At 42.9% G+C, this 12,500-nt stretch overlaps 1 protein-coding gene across 4 annotated transcripts in view; it reads left to right on the top strand.

The window, feature by feature from the left end:
- LOC142466780 (uncharacterized) overlaps nucleotides 1-12,500 on the top strand; it is a 319,451-nt gene that overhangs the window by 224,338 nt on the left and 82,613 nt on the right. For 2 of the 4 annotated variants that reach the window (XM_075572182.1, XM_075572186.1), the window contains exon 1: nucleotides 7,998-8,087. The exons of 1 other annotated variant lie outside the window; for it this stretch is intronic. The gene's annotated coding sequence lies outside the window, so the exon portion shown is untranslated. Of the gene's footprint in view, nucleotides 1-7,997; nucleotides 8,088-12,500 lie in introns of those variants that run through there. One more of the 4 variants, XM_075572187.1, reaches the window with a different exon arrangement.

The raw sequence follows: 12,500 nt of genomic DNA, 5'->3' as shown, positions 1-12,500 counted from the left end.
ATATTTCAGTTATTTCTCCATTTTTAGATCTTTATTAAAATACAAAAAATAAATATCAAAATGAAAACAAAAGACATAAAAATAAATATAAAAAATGAGAGAGTTAAGTAGTATATCATCGTGGAATGAAGCTAACACTATCACCAAATATGGTGATTTTTGTATTCATAAGGGAATCACAAAAACATGGAGAAGCTTAAATAGTCATTAAGACCTTTAGGGATCATGGAGTCTATTTGTACAATCCACCTGCATTCTCTGCGTAACAGAGCCTGTTCGTGATCTCCGCCACGAATTCCAAGAGAGACTTTCTCAATAGCAAAAGCTAGTAGGGATGTATAATCGGAATTATGTTTGAGCATAAAATGCTTTGCAACCGATGTAATTTTTATACATGCCTGAAGATCTCTCATGGCATTTTTTTATATTTCTGGTATGCTCCAGTACACGAAACCTTAACTCTTGAGTGGTCATTCCAATATATGTAAGTCCACAGGGGCAAAGAATACAATATAGAACCCCTTTACAATTTAAAAATTCATAAATCTTGTAGTTTTTGAGGACGTAAAGACGGAAAATCGGACTGGAGCATATATCTACATGCAGAGCAATTCATACATTTAAAGAATCCTCTCTTGGAAAAAGCAGTCAGAAATGTGGTGTTGACTTTGGGTACATAGTGACTATGCACCAGTTTATCTTGCAGATTGGGAGATCTGCGACTGGTCATAGTCACTCTCTCACCAAGTACTTTCCTAAGGTCAGGATCTGTCATTAGGACTGGCCAATTTTGTTGGAGAATATTGCGTACACTGGCGACACACTTTATTCGAGCTCGGCTAGTCCCACGAATTCGGGTATACCCGGGTGTATTGAGGTTTGTGACTGTTTTCTGCCCGAGTGCATTGAGGTATTTTCCAGGCAGGGATTGAAGCATTTTATTCCCGCTGGCTGCAATACTGCACAGTATATATATATATACTGCATTACAATTCATGAATTTATGCCATCTGGTAGACACGCGAAGCATTGCAGCCTATTAAATCCTAACCATTATCATTTAACAGATCAGCCGCCCGTCAGCCAGGCATGAACCCAGGCTGGGAAGGCAAATGCAACGGGGCTTGTCAGAGGTGAGGAGCGGCGCATTCCAGGTATCTGCCAGGTACATACTAGGTATTTGCTCGAATAAAGTGTGTCGGTGCAGTATATCTCCCCATTGTCGGCTATAGCTACCAACAAAACGAATTTGATGTTGACCATCATGTATTTTGGGCCTGGGTTGTAGCAGAGATACTCTTGGGGTTGCAATACTGTTCTAAAGGCCTTTGTTAATACATGATTTACTATATCCCCGTTTAAGAAATTGATCTTTTATTTCTTCTGCTCTTTCAGTAAATCTATCATTTGTGGAGACATTACGTCTCAACTTCCGAAATTCACTTTTGGGGATACCTCTTATTTGGTGTGCTGGGTGGAAACTTGCAGCGTGGAGAAGTGAGTTGGTGGCAGTCTTCTTCCAGAAGATATCTGTACAAAGACTACCATCAGCTCCTATACTGATAAATAGATCTAGAAATTCCACCCTGCTGGGACTACATTGGAAGGAAAGTTTGATATTGTAGTCATTGTGGTTGAGAACATCGACGAACTCTGCAAACCTCTCAGCAGTTCCCTGCCAGAGGATGAGGATAGCATCGATGTATCTCAACCACAACGACACAGACTGTGTGAAGTGTAAATTGTGTTCCGAAAAGACAATTTTCCTCTCCCACCACCCCATGGCAGTTCCTCTTTTTTGAAGAAAATATTTGTTCTTAAAAAGAAAATAATTGTGTGTTAGTATGAAATGCAGAAGTGTCTGGATAAGATGAATAAGGTTACCCGAGACATTCTGCATAGAAAGATAAAATTTGGTCGCCCTTAACCCATGATTATGGTCTATACATGTATAGAGAGATTCAACGTCGCAAGTCGCGAGGATAGTATCACTCTCGACTGCGATGTGCTCTAGACGTGACAGAACGTCCATAGTATCTTTAATATAGGACGGGAGGGTCTCCACAGATAAACGTAAAAATAAATCTATACTGTAAATCTGCACACGGGTTCGTATAACCCTCCTATGCCTGAGACAATTGGTCTCCCTGGGGGGTGGGAAACATTCTTATGAATCTTCAGAAGTACATAAAAGGTAGGTACTCTTGGGCATTTAGAGAATAGAGCATCGCTGTTTCGTTGGGTTAATACACCATCTAAAACAGCGGTTCTTAATAGTAGATCCTGTTCTGTTTTAAATCTAACTGTTGGGTCATTGGTCAGTTCTGAATAGCAGTTTGGATCCCTTAGTTGTTTCAGGACCTCCCTCTCGTACATCTCTTTGGGCCAGATCACAATGTTACCTCCCTTGTCACTCCTTTTAATTTCCACATCGGTCATTTGACAGAGCTCAGCCAGTGCCTTATTTTCTGATTTCGTAAGATTATGCTCGCCAGCAAAGATAGGCAGTTTCTTGAACTTATCCGCTACAAGTCTCGCAAAGACATCCACTTGAGGACATGTTTGCCATGGAGGGCAGAAAATGGATTTAAGCTTCAGACTAGATCGGATTTTAACTTCATCTGTCTGTACAATTCCTTGATCTTCAAAAAGAGAATCCAAGTCTTGGATGGCTTCAGTTACCTGTGTATTCCATTGTACTTCTATTGGGATGTCAATATCTGGATTAGTTGTCCGTGAGTAATGTTTAAACAAAAGAAGTTTCCTACAAAATAAATTCAAGTCTTTGATCCAATCAAAACAGTCCATATTATGAGAAGGGGAAAAAGAGAGACCACGTTTTAGGACGTTCGATTGGTCCTCAGTCAAGATAATATCCGATAAGTTAATAATATTTAATTCACACTCTGTTTCTACAGGTATCTCCATCCTTTCAAGTATTGGTCCTATTTTCGCGCCCTTAGCTTTCTTCACAGATATATAAGCTATGTTACATTCATTGTGTCTACCAATTATATGGTAGAGAATGTTCTCTGAGTTCACCAACCTTACGGTAATCCAGTGTTTATCTAGTTCACTGTGATACAGCACTGACTGACTTAGACTGATTATTATGTCTTTAGATGTTTCATCCATCTACAATTGTCAGAGTTTACAGATTGTTATTTATTGCACAGAGAGAAGTTCTCTTTAGGCATATCAACTCTTCTGCCTTTCCGTACACATGACTGTATTAGCATTGTTCATCTAAGGTTATTGAGCTTTGTTAGAGCATCAGTTGAAATCATTACATTGATTACATTAAGTATATATGTTCTGTCAGATGTCACGTTGGATGTTCCTGTCTCTTTTTAAACTTTTTTGTATTGTCCATTCATTTGATGTGTAATAAACTTGAGATAACTTGGTATACCAGTGTGCTCATTTGGGATACTTTTCTCTTTGTGCTCATATTATCCTTTATACCGAAGCACCGCTGGCATAATCGTAATATATATATATATATATATATATATATATATATATATATATATATATATATATATATATATATATATATATATATATATATATATATATATATATATAAAAAAAAAAAAACATCACAGCTTGCACTCAATGTACTGGTTCATATAGACAGGTGCTAGTCTCAAATAATAGAAAAACAACATTACCATTCTCTCGTCCGGTAAAGAAAGACTGCACTCGGTTCAGTAATCATGAAAGACTGTATTGGGCATCTGAATAAAAAAAGATAAGTCACCCAATCCGACGTTTCGGTCCTGGAATAGGACCTTTCTCAAGGGGGTGCCTTGAGAAAGGTCCTATTCCAGGACCGAAACGTCGGATTGGGTGACTTATCTTTTTTATTCAGATGCCCAATACAGTCTTTCATGATTACTGAACCGAGTGCAGTCTTTCTTTACCGGACGAGAGAATGGTAATGTTGTTTGTTTATATATATATGTAATTAGCCAGCTTGTGGGTACCGTAATAATTATTCGGAGTGTATGCGGTATCAAACCACTTTTCCATATATATATATACACAGTGTTCGACAAATCACCCAAAAATCTACTCGCCCAACCAAAAAATCTACTCGCCACCTTGTCCCGCCCCCAACCCCACCCCTAGTCCTGCCCCAACCCCGCCCCCCAACCCCACTTTAAAATAAAATATATAAATAAAATACATTTAATAAATTCCTAGTCAGAACAACATTCGTTTTTGACATAAATGTATTTATTGTATTACATTATACTACAATTAGTGTGTGTGTGTGTGTGTGTGTGTGTGTGTGTGTGTGTGTGTTGGATCTAGAAATAAAAGCCAGATGTGAATGACTAGTTTCCTGAACCCCTTAGCCAGTGTCTGGACGTCCCCGCTTCACAATATTTAAAGCAGCAATCCCGCCTGGGATCTTACCTGATCCGCAGTCCCTCAATGTCCAGGTACCCTCATTCCTGCAAGGTTATACATTGGAGGGGAGGTTTTCCCTACCTGTCTTCTGGGTTAGGGGGGGTTCCGATTTCTTCCGTGTGAAGCTTGAGTCAGATCTGGAAGTAAGCAGTATAGGTTATTTCGGTGTAGTATAGGGCAGTTAAGATATATAGGGTAAATAAGATATCCAGATCCAGAGTGAGAGACAGAGAGAGTGTGGGGGAGAGAGACAGAGAGAGTGTGGGGGAGAGAGACAGAGAGAGTGTGGGGGAGAGAGACAGAGAGAGTGTGGGGGAGAGAGACAGAGAGAGTGTGGGGGAGAGAGACAGAGAGAGTGAGGGGGAGAGAGACAGACAGGGTGTGGGGGAGAGAGACAGACAGAGTGTGGGGGAGAGAGACAGACAGAGTGTGGGGGAGAGAGACAGACAGAGTGTGGGGGAGAGAGACAGACAGAGTGGAGGGGAGAGAGACAGACAGAGTGGAGGGGAGAGAGACAGACAGAGTGGAGGGGAGAGAGACAGAGAGAGTGGAGGGGAGAGAGACAGAGAGAGTGGAGGGGAGAGAGACAGAGAGAGTGGAGGGGAGAGAGACAGAGAGAGTGGAGGGGAGAGAGACAGAGAGAGTGGAGGGGAGAGAGACAGAGAGAGTGGAGGGGAGAGAGACAGGGAGGGGAGAGAGACAGGGAGGGGAGAGAGACAGGGAGGGGAGAGAGACAGGGAGGGGAGAGAGACAGGGAGAGGAGAGAGACAGGGAGAGGAGAGATACAGATAGACAGAGAGAGGAGAGAGAGGAGATAGGGGGCGACAGACTGATGGGGGGGAACTGGGTGAGGAGATGGTGACTGACTGGGTGACTTTGACTGACTAGGTGGGGGGTGACTGATTGGGGGGTACCTCTGGTGTCACACACACACACCCATATACACACACACACACACACACACCCATATACAAACACTCTCCCCCATATACACACACACTCCCCCATATACACACACACACTCCCCCATATACACACACACACTCCCCCATATACACACACACACACACTTTATCTCCCTTATATACACTCTCTCTCTCTCCACAGACAGGGGGGGTCAGAACAGAGGAAAGGCCGCGACCAGCACCACCACCTCTCCCCCCCCCCTCCTCCCGCGTAGGCAGCGGGAGTGCCGGGGACAGCGGTGGGGGGAAGAAACCCCCCGCTACCACCTCCATGCAGGCAGCGGGAGCACCGGGCACGTGGGGGGATTAGAGGGAAGCGGGGACCTGAGGGACTGTCACGGGGGGAGCGCCAGGGACAGGAGAACACCCCCGCTACCACCTCCATAACTGCGGGCAGTGGGAGCGCCGGGGACAGGGGGTAAGGAACAGATAATACTTACTTTGTCCTCCATGGAAAAAAAAATGGCCGCTCGTTGGGGGCAGGCTCATATAGAGCCTGGCCGCGCACCCACAAAGCCTGGGATCGTGCGCCAATCAGCTGTCAGGTAGGGGGAGGTTTTTTTTTTTTTTTTTCAGTGCGAGCAGGGAAAATTTCAGCGCGAGCAGGGAAATTTAAAAAAAACAAACATATGTGCTGCTTGGGCCAATATTTAATCGCCGGAGGTTAAATCCACTCGTCCCGGGCGTGTAAATGTATATGATTGTCGAACACTGTATATATATATATATATATATATATATATATATATAAAATGGTTTTTGAAGCAAAAAGGGTTAACTGACTTTGCAACTCCCAAGTCCTTGCTTAAAAGCTGTGTTTAAAGCAGCATGCATTGGCTAATGGTTGTTCATGTAATGTGAGCTTGAGATAAAAGGTGGCACTGTGTGCTCATTTGCATGTCATTTCCCAGAATCCCTTGCTGCAGTGGAAGTGCTGTGTGCTGGGTGATAATGGTGAAAGGCGGGGTTGCAGACCTGCCTAACACATGCAGATGAGCATACAGTTGTATTTACATTTATATATATATATTTTTTTTTTATTTATTGTGTGTGTGCCACTTAAGGCCTGGGACCTGCTGCGCCCGGCGGCGCGGACGGCCACACGAGCATTCCCCAACAGCAGGGGAATCCTCCCGAGCCGGTCCCAGTCCCCCCTCACGGCACAGCTCACTACACGCTGTGACGCGTCAGCCGCTAGGGGATACAAGAGAATTGTAATCCCTAGCGTGGACGCGTCACGTGGTGTGGCTGTGAGCCAATGAGGAGGGGAGGCTTCGGGAGGAGGGGAGGCTTCGGGGAGCGGGGAGGAGAGTGTGGAGGGAAAGCAGCGTGAGTGCCTGTCTGTGTGTGTGTGTGTGTGTGTGCATGAGTGCCTGCCTGTGTGTGTGTGTGTGTGCATGAGTGCCTGCCTGTGTGTGTGTGCATGAGTGTGTGTATTTGTGCCTGAGTGTCAGCGTGCGAGTAGGGCAGCCCACAGCATCTCCCGAGCCCGAGCCCATGGAGGGGGGGTAGCGGGTCCCTCCGTTTAAACCACGCCCCCTCCGCTTAAACCACGCCCCTCCCTCCCACTCCAGCCCCGGCTCCCTACAGACCGCATATCGCGGTCTGTGTCTGTCAGCGTCCCACCTGTCTGCAGTGCGGGCGCGCTGACTGAGGGAACGGGGCCTTAGCCTAAGGCTGCATCCACGCTGCTGCTGATCACGCAATAAATTTAAGTCTGTCCGGCCACGCTTGGGTGCTTGCAGAGACAGATTAAATTGACTTTGAGGCGTACTGAGGTCACATGACCTCCTCAGCCAATCAGCACCAGTCACTGTTTAGGCCAAGCCCCCCACAAGCATGAGCGTGGCACGGGGGGACGCAGCCTTAGGGCTGTTATATACTGCATGCGCCCATGCGTGCTTATGCGAACGCGCGTGCACGTGCCACATGCTTTTCCTGTCTATAGAGCCGGGAGCTTCAGGTAATGTATGTGTGTGTACGTGTGTGTATATGTGTGTGCATGGGTTGTGTGAGTGAAAGTACGTCCTAGATAGATTTTTTTTTTTTAAAGAAAAAAAAAAAGTTTAATAAATATTTTTTTGTTTTGTTTTACAATCCTTGACCCCCCCCCCCCCCCACACACATCCATACAAACACACATACACACATACATTTGAGCGCAGGTAGTGGCGGGAAAAGATGAATTTCTTCATCTTTGCCGCTGTCTGTCGGCTCCCCTCTCCCTGCCGTGCGCGGCCCTTGTGTAGAAGAGCTGCCTCACGTCAGTCAACTAAAATTCCGCGCGCTCAGCGTAGCGCACGCCCGGCACTATAGAACGTGCCTAAGTTGTGTTACAGCCTCAGGTTATGTCATATCCAGGTTACCTCCTTCATATCAACATTGGCCAAAAGGGAGGAACTGAAGCAGCTTTACTGAAATATATTAAGGACCAAGAGGAGTATACACATCCACATGCAGCAGAAACTATCTTTCCCTAGCACAGTGCCTGGGAAATGTTACTGTCTTGTTTCTACAGTAATCTACACAGCATGTGACACGTGATCTGTTTTGGAGTCTAAAAACTACAACTCCCATGATCCCCTTAGTGTGAGCATGCGCAGCAGGACACAGAGCTGTGACCCGGATGTAGTCAGTGTATCCACTTCCAGGAAAGAAGATGAAGAAATAAAGTGGTGGAGGAAGCACACAGGAGCCTTTTCTGTAAGTAACTTACTTTGTATTCAAAGCATCAGAGCAGGTATATGCAAACACGTGGCGTTTCAGGACAGAGACCTCCTCTCCTCAGACCATACACCTTACTGCAATAGTGACACTAACAAGTATATATACCCCTAGGGGTTACACAATCCCCTCATACCCATCACCTGTGTTTACAGCCGGGCAGCCACTGCAGCCTCAGTACTTTCTGGTTGATGTCTGACGTCATCGCAGCGGGGATAGACTAAAATGTTTAATGTGAAAAACGATTAATGTGGATAAATGTGGCAAGATATACACCAATTGCCTTCAAACTTGGCACAGAACATGCTTTGCACTCCCCCAAACTATCCATAAAATGTCATGTTTTTTGATAACATGCACCGCAAATTATGTACATTAACCACTTTCTGAAAGTGGAAAATGCATATAAAAAAGTGCTTAATGTGAATTAAAGTCTCAAAACATAACCAGATTAACTTAAAACACGATGTGCTGTATACTGCCCATAACTATCCTGAAAATTTCAAGGTGTTTGCTAACACACACTGCAAATTATTTATGTCAAGCACTTTACGAAGGGCAAAATACTTCATATGGACGGGTTTAACGTGGATTAAGTGCCAAAACATAATCCAATTGCCTTCAAACTTGGCAGAAGACATACTTTACACTGCCCGCAACTATCCTGAAAATTCCATGGCTTTTGATCAAATACACTGCAAATTATTCACGTTAAGCCCTTTCTGAAGGACAACAGTCTAAAACGCTTAATATGAAAAACGCTTAATGTGGATAAATGTGCCAAGACATACACCAATTGCCTTCAAAGTTTGCACTGTACATGCTTTGAACTCCCCCAAGCTGTCCTGGCAAATTCGTGGCTTTTCATAACATGCACTCAAATTATGTACATTACGAACTTTCTGAAAGTGGAAAATGCTTAATGTAAAGTGCTTAATTTGAATTATAGTGTCAAAACATAAACCCATTAACTTAAAACTTGGCACATGATTTGCTGTATACTGCCCATAACTATCCTGAAAATGTCAAGGTGTTTGCTAACACATATAAACAAAAATAAGTGCGCAACCCAAAATCCACCTTAAACAAAATTCATACAGTTGTGATAAAGTGCAATTAATATTAATTGTGTATATGGGTAATACTAATATTTAAAAGTATACCAAACCAAGTATTGATGCGTATGCTGCTAAACTCTAGGAGTGGCTCGGCACTCCAAACACTAAGAGAAAAAACACAAAGAACAGCGCAAAAACGCAATAGTGAAGTAAATAATGACAAATTAGATTGGTGTAAAATTGGTGAGTATTAGGCGTACATTTAGGCAAATAAAACAAAGCATGTCTGTGCAAACATCAGCACAATGTTACCACAGGAGCCCCTCTGGATGGTGTCGCCCTCTGGTTCAGCAGCTGTCTCTGGAGAGTCTTTAGTTGTATCTCTCACCCTCGTGGAAGGCAGCTGCAGCCCTTGAGCTGTTGATGAATCCTCCTCTGACTGTCTTATCAGGCTGGGCTCACAGGTACACACTGCGCTGTAGGGGATTACAAGTCCACTTTCTCCTGCACACAGAAGTGCCAGCAGTCTCTCTGTGCACTCGGGGCACCACGCGGTCCACGTGGTGTGTTGAGCCGGCGCTCGCGCACTCCCGTGACGTCACGGGTGACGCGTTGTGCCTCGTTTAGTGGAAATCCCCAAAAATCAGATCCGCAATGAAAACGGCTTCAGAAATGTAATGAGGGGGCTAGGATAAGGAGCCAAAACCTTACTGTACTTATCCAACGCGTTTCGAAGCTATGGGAAAGCTTCTTCATCAGGGATAAATCATTAGTCACTCCTCCAACAATATATGCGCAAAGTGCTGCTACTATTGGTCAGCCAATTGCGCATTGGGCCAATCAGATCTGCCCATAGCATGCTGGGGGTGGGGCAATGTGTTCAGCATGTCAAATATGGCTAAAGGATAAATACAATTTAATAAATAACTTTAATACATCAATAACTTAATAAATATATCGGCGCATCTATAGGAAAGGGGGATGAAAAATGGGAAACAGAATAAAATAGAATTAAACATCTTAAAACAGCCTATTAACTCCCTAAAATCCTTACTAAAAGAAATACATTAACATTGATATGCCTGTTCAATGGACTCAGAGCACAGCAACATCTAGTGGTTAAAAAGTATAAATTTTGTATAAAAGGTTCAGAAATACATATCTGTGAGGTAGAAATGGACACACTTTTGTAAAAACTAATTAGTAAAAGGCCCATACGTCCAAATCCTCATTCAGTCCTTTTTGGGACCATACACTCCAGTTTATGAATCCAGAAAGATTCTTGGGCCGAAAGGGCCTTAAGTCTATCCCCTCCTCTCCTGTCCACTGCTACATGCTTTATACCCAAGAAAGTTAAACAAGAAGGGTCCTTATTATGATGCGTTAAAAAAATGTCTAGAGACACTATGTTTTTCTAATCCGTCCTATGTTCCTAATATGTTCCTGTACTCTCACTTTTAAATTACGTTTGGTTCTCCCTATATACTGTAATTTACAGGAACATTCTAATAAATATACTATAAATACTGAGTTACAAGTGATAAAATCATCTACTTTAAAAACTTCCTGTGTTCTCTTGGAAATAAAAGTTTTGCTATTATTATTCATATATTTACACACTGAACATTTTGTGCAACTAAAATTCCCTACAGGCTTATTGCCCAACCAGTTAGTTTTCGGGACTAAAAACATATTTCTCCCAATGTCGCTTGGTGCTAAAATATTCTTTAAATTGGTGGCTTTTCGGTATATGAACTTTGGTTTTGCGGTTAAAAAGTCACCTAACACTGGGTCGCTGCTTAGAATACACCAATGTTTGGAGATCACCCTCTCAATTTTTTTTGTACGCAGAGTTGTAGTTTGTCACAAAGGCCACCTCTACTTCTCTACTCTTTATGGGTGCCGGTTTTTTAACTTTCTGTGACAGCATACCTTCCCTGTCCATATCTCTTACTTTTGCTAGTTCTTTATCCAAGTGTGTAGAATTAAAACCTCTTTCTAAAAACCTATCACGCATCATGTCCGCCTGTTTTAAAAATATCTCATTATTGCTGCAGTTTCTTTTAAGCCTCATGAACTGACCCACGGGGATGTTCCTAATCCAGGTGTCTTTGTGGTTACTTGATGCCATCAGCAGGTTGTTTGTGTCCACCTCTTTAAAATATGTTTCTGTATGCACCCTTCCCTGACTACTTGTCAACTTCAGATCTAAATAATTGATAGAGGTATTATCTGTTTGGTGCGTGAACTCTAAGTTATATGTATTAAAATTAATAAAAGACACAAACTCCTGTACTGATGACTCATCCCCATCCCATACCACCAGGACGTCATCTATATAGCGTTTCCATATTATTATATTCCTCGAAAAGGGGTTATTAACCCAGATAGAGTGCTCCTCCCAGTGTCCCACATACAGGTTTGCGAAACTAGGGGCAAATCGCGTGCCCATAGCTGTGCCGCAAACCTGTATGTAGAAGTCCGAGAGGAACATAAAATAATTATGATGTAAAATAAATTCTATGAATTTCAATATGAAAACTCTATTTAGTGCGTGAAGTTGATTGTCCTGTTTCAGGCATTGTTCGATGGTGTCAAGGCCTTTTTCGTGGGGGATGTTGGTATAGAGGGATTTAATATCGCAGGTCAGCCACCTGTAACTGCTTTTCCACTCGAAGTCCTTAAACATATTCAGTACTACTGTTGAATCTTTTACATAAGATGATAACTTCATAACATAAGGCTGTAAGAAAAAATCTACGTATTGGGACATGTTTGCGGTTAATGATTGGATCCCTGAGACAATCGGTCTTCCAGGGGGGTTTTTTTTTACACTTATGCATCTTGGGGAGGTGATAAAAAATTGGTAGTCTTGGGTGACTCTGGTATAAAAAGGAAAATTCTATTTCAGAGATAACTGATTGGGGACAAAGCGTCTTCTAGGAGGGTTTTTAATAACCTCTGAAACTCTAAGGTCGGGTCCTTTTTTAATTTGTTATACGAAGCCCCATCATTCAAGAGCCTGAGAGCCTCTTTCTCATAATCTGCTCGGCTCTGGAGAACCACTCCTCCTCCCTTATCAGCTTGTCTAATAATTAATTCCCTGTTGTCTCTCAGCATTTTTAACGCTAGATTTTCATTCTTATTTAAATTTTGTTTAATATCACAGATTTTAAAATTGTCAACCAAAGTGGCTAATATCATTATTTACCGTATTAAAAAAAGCGTCTATATGGTGTCCCTTTGATTGGGCAGGATAAAATTTAGATTGATTTTTAAAGGCCGTGAGTCTAATGGGGGAATCTGCATCCTAAAAGAGGACCACTGACTAATC

The sequence above is a fragment of the Ascaphus truei genome, chromosome 15, assembly GCF_040206685.1.
Source record: "Ascaphus truei isolate aAscTru1 chromosome 15, aAscTru1.hap1, whole genome shotgun sequence".
Taxonomy (NCBI): Eukaryota; Metazoa; Chordata; class Amphibia; order Anura; family Ascaphidae; genus Ascaphus; species Ascaphus truei.
The sequence above is the reverse complement of the archived record's forward strand: the minus strand, read 5'-3'. Positions and strand labels throughout refer to the sequence as shown.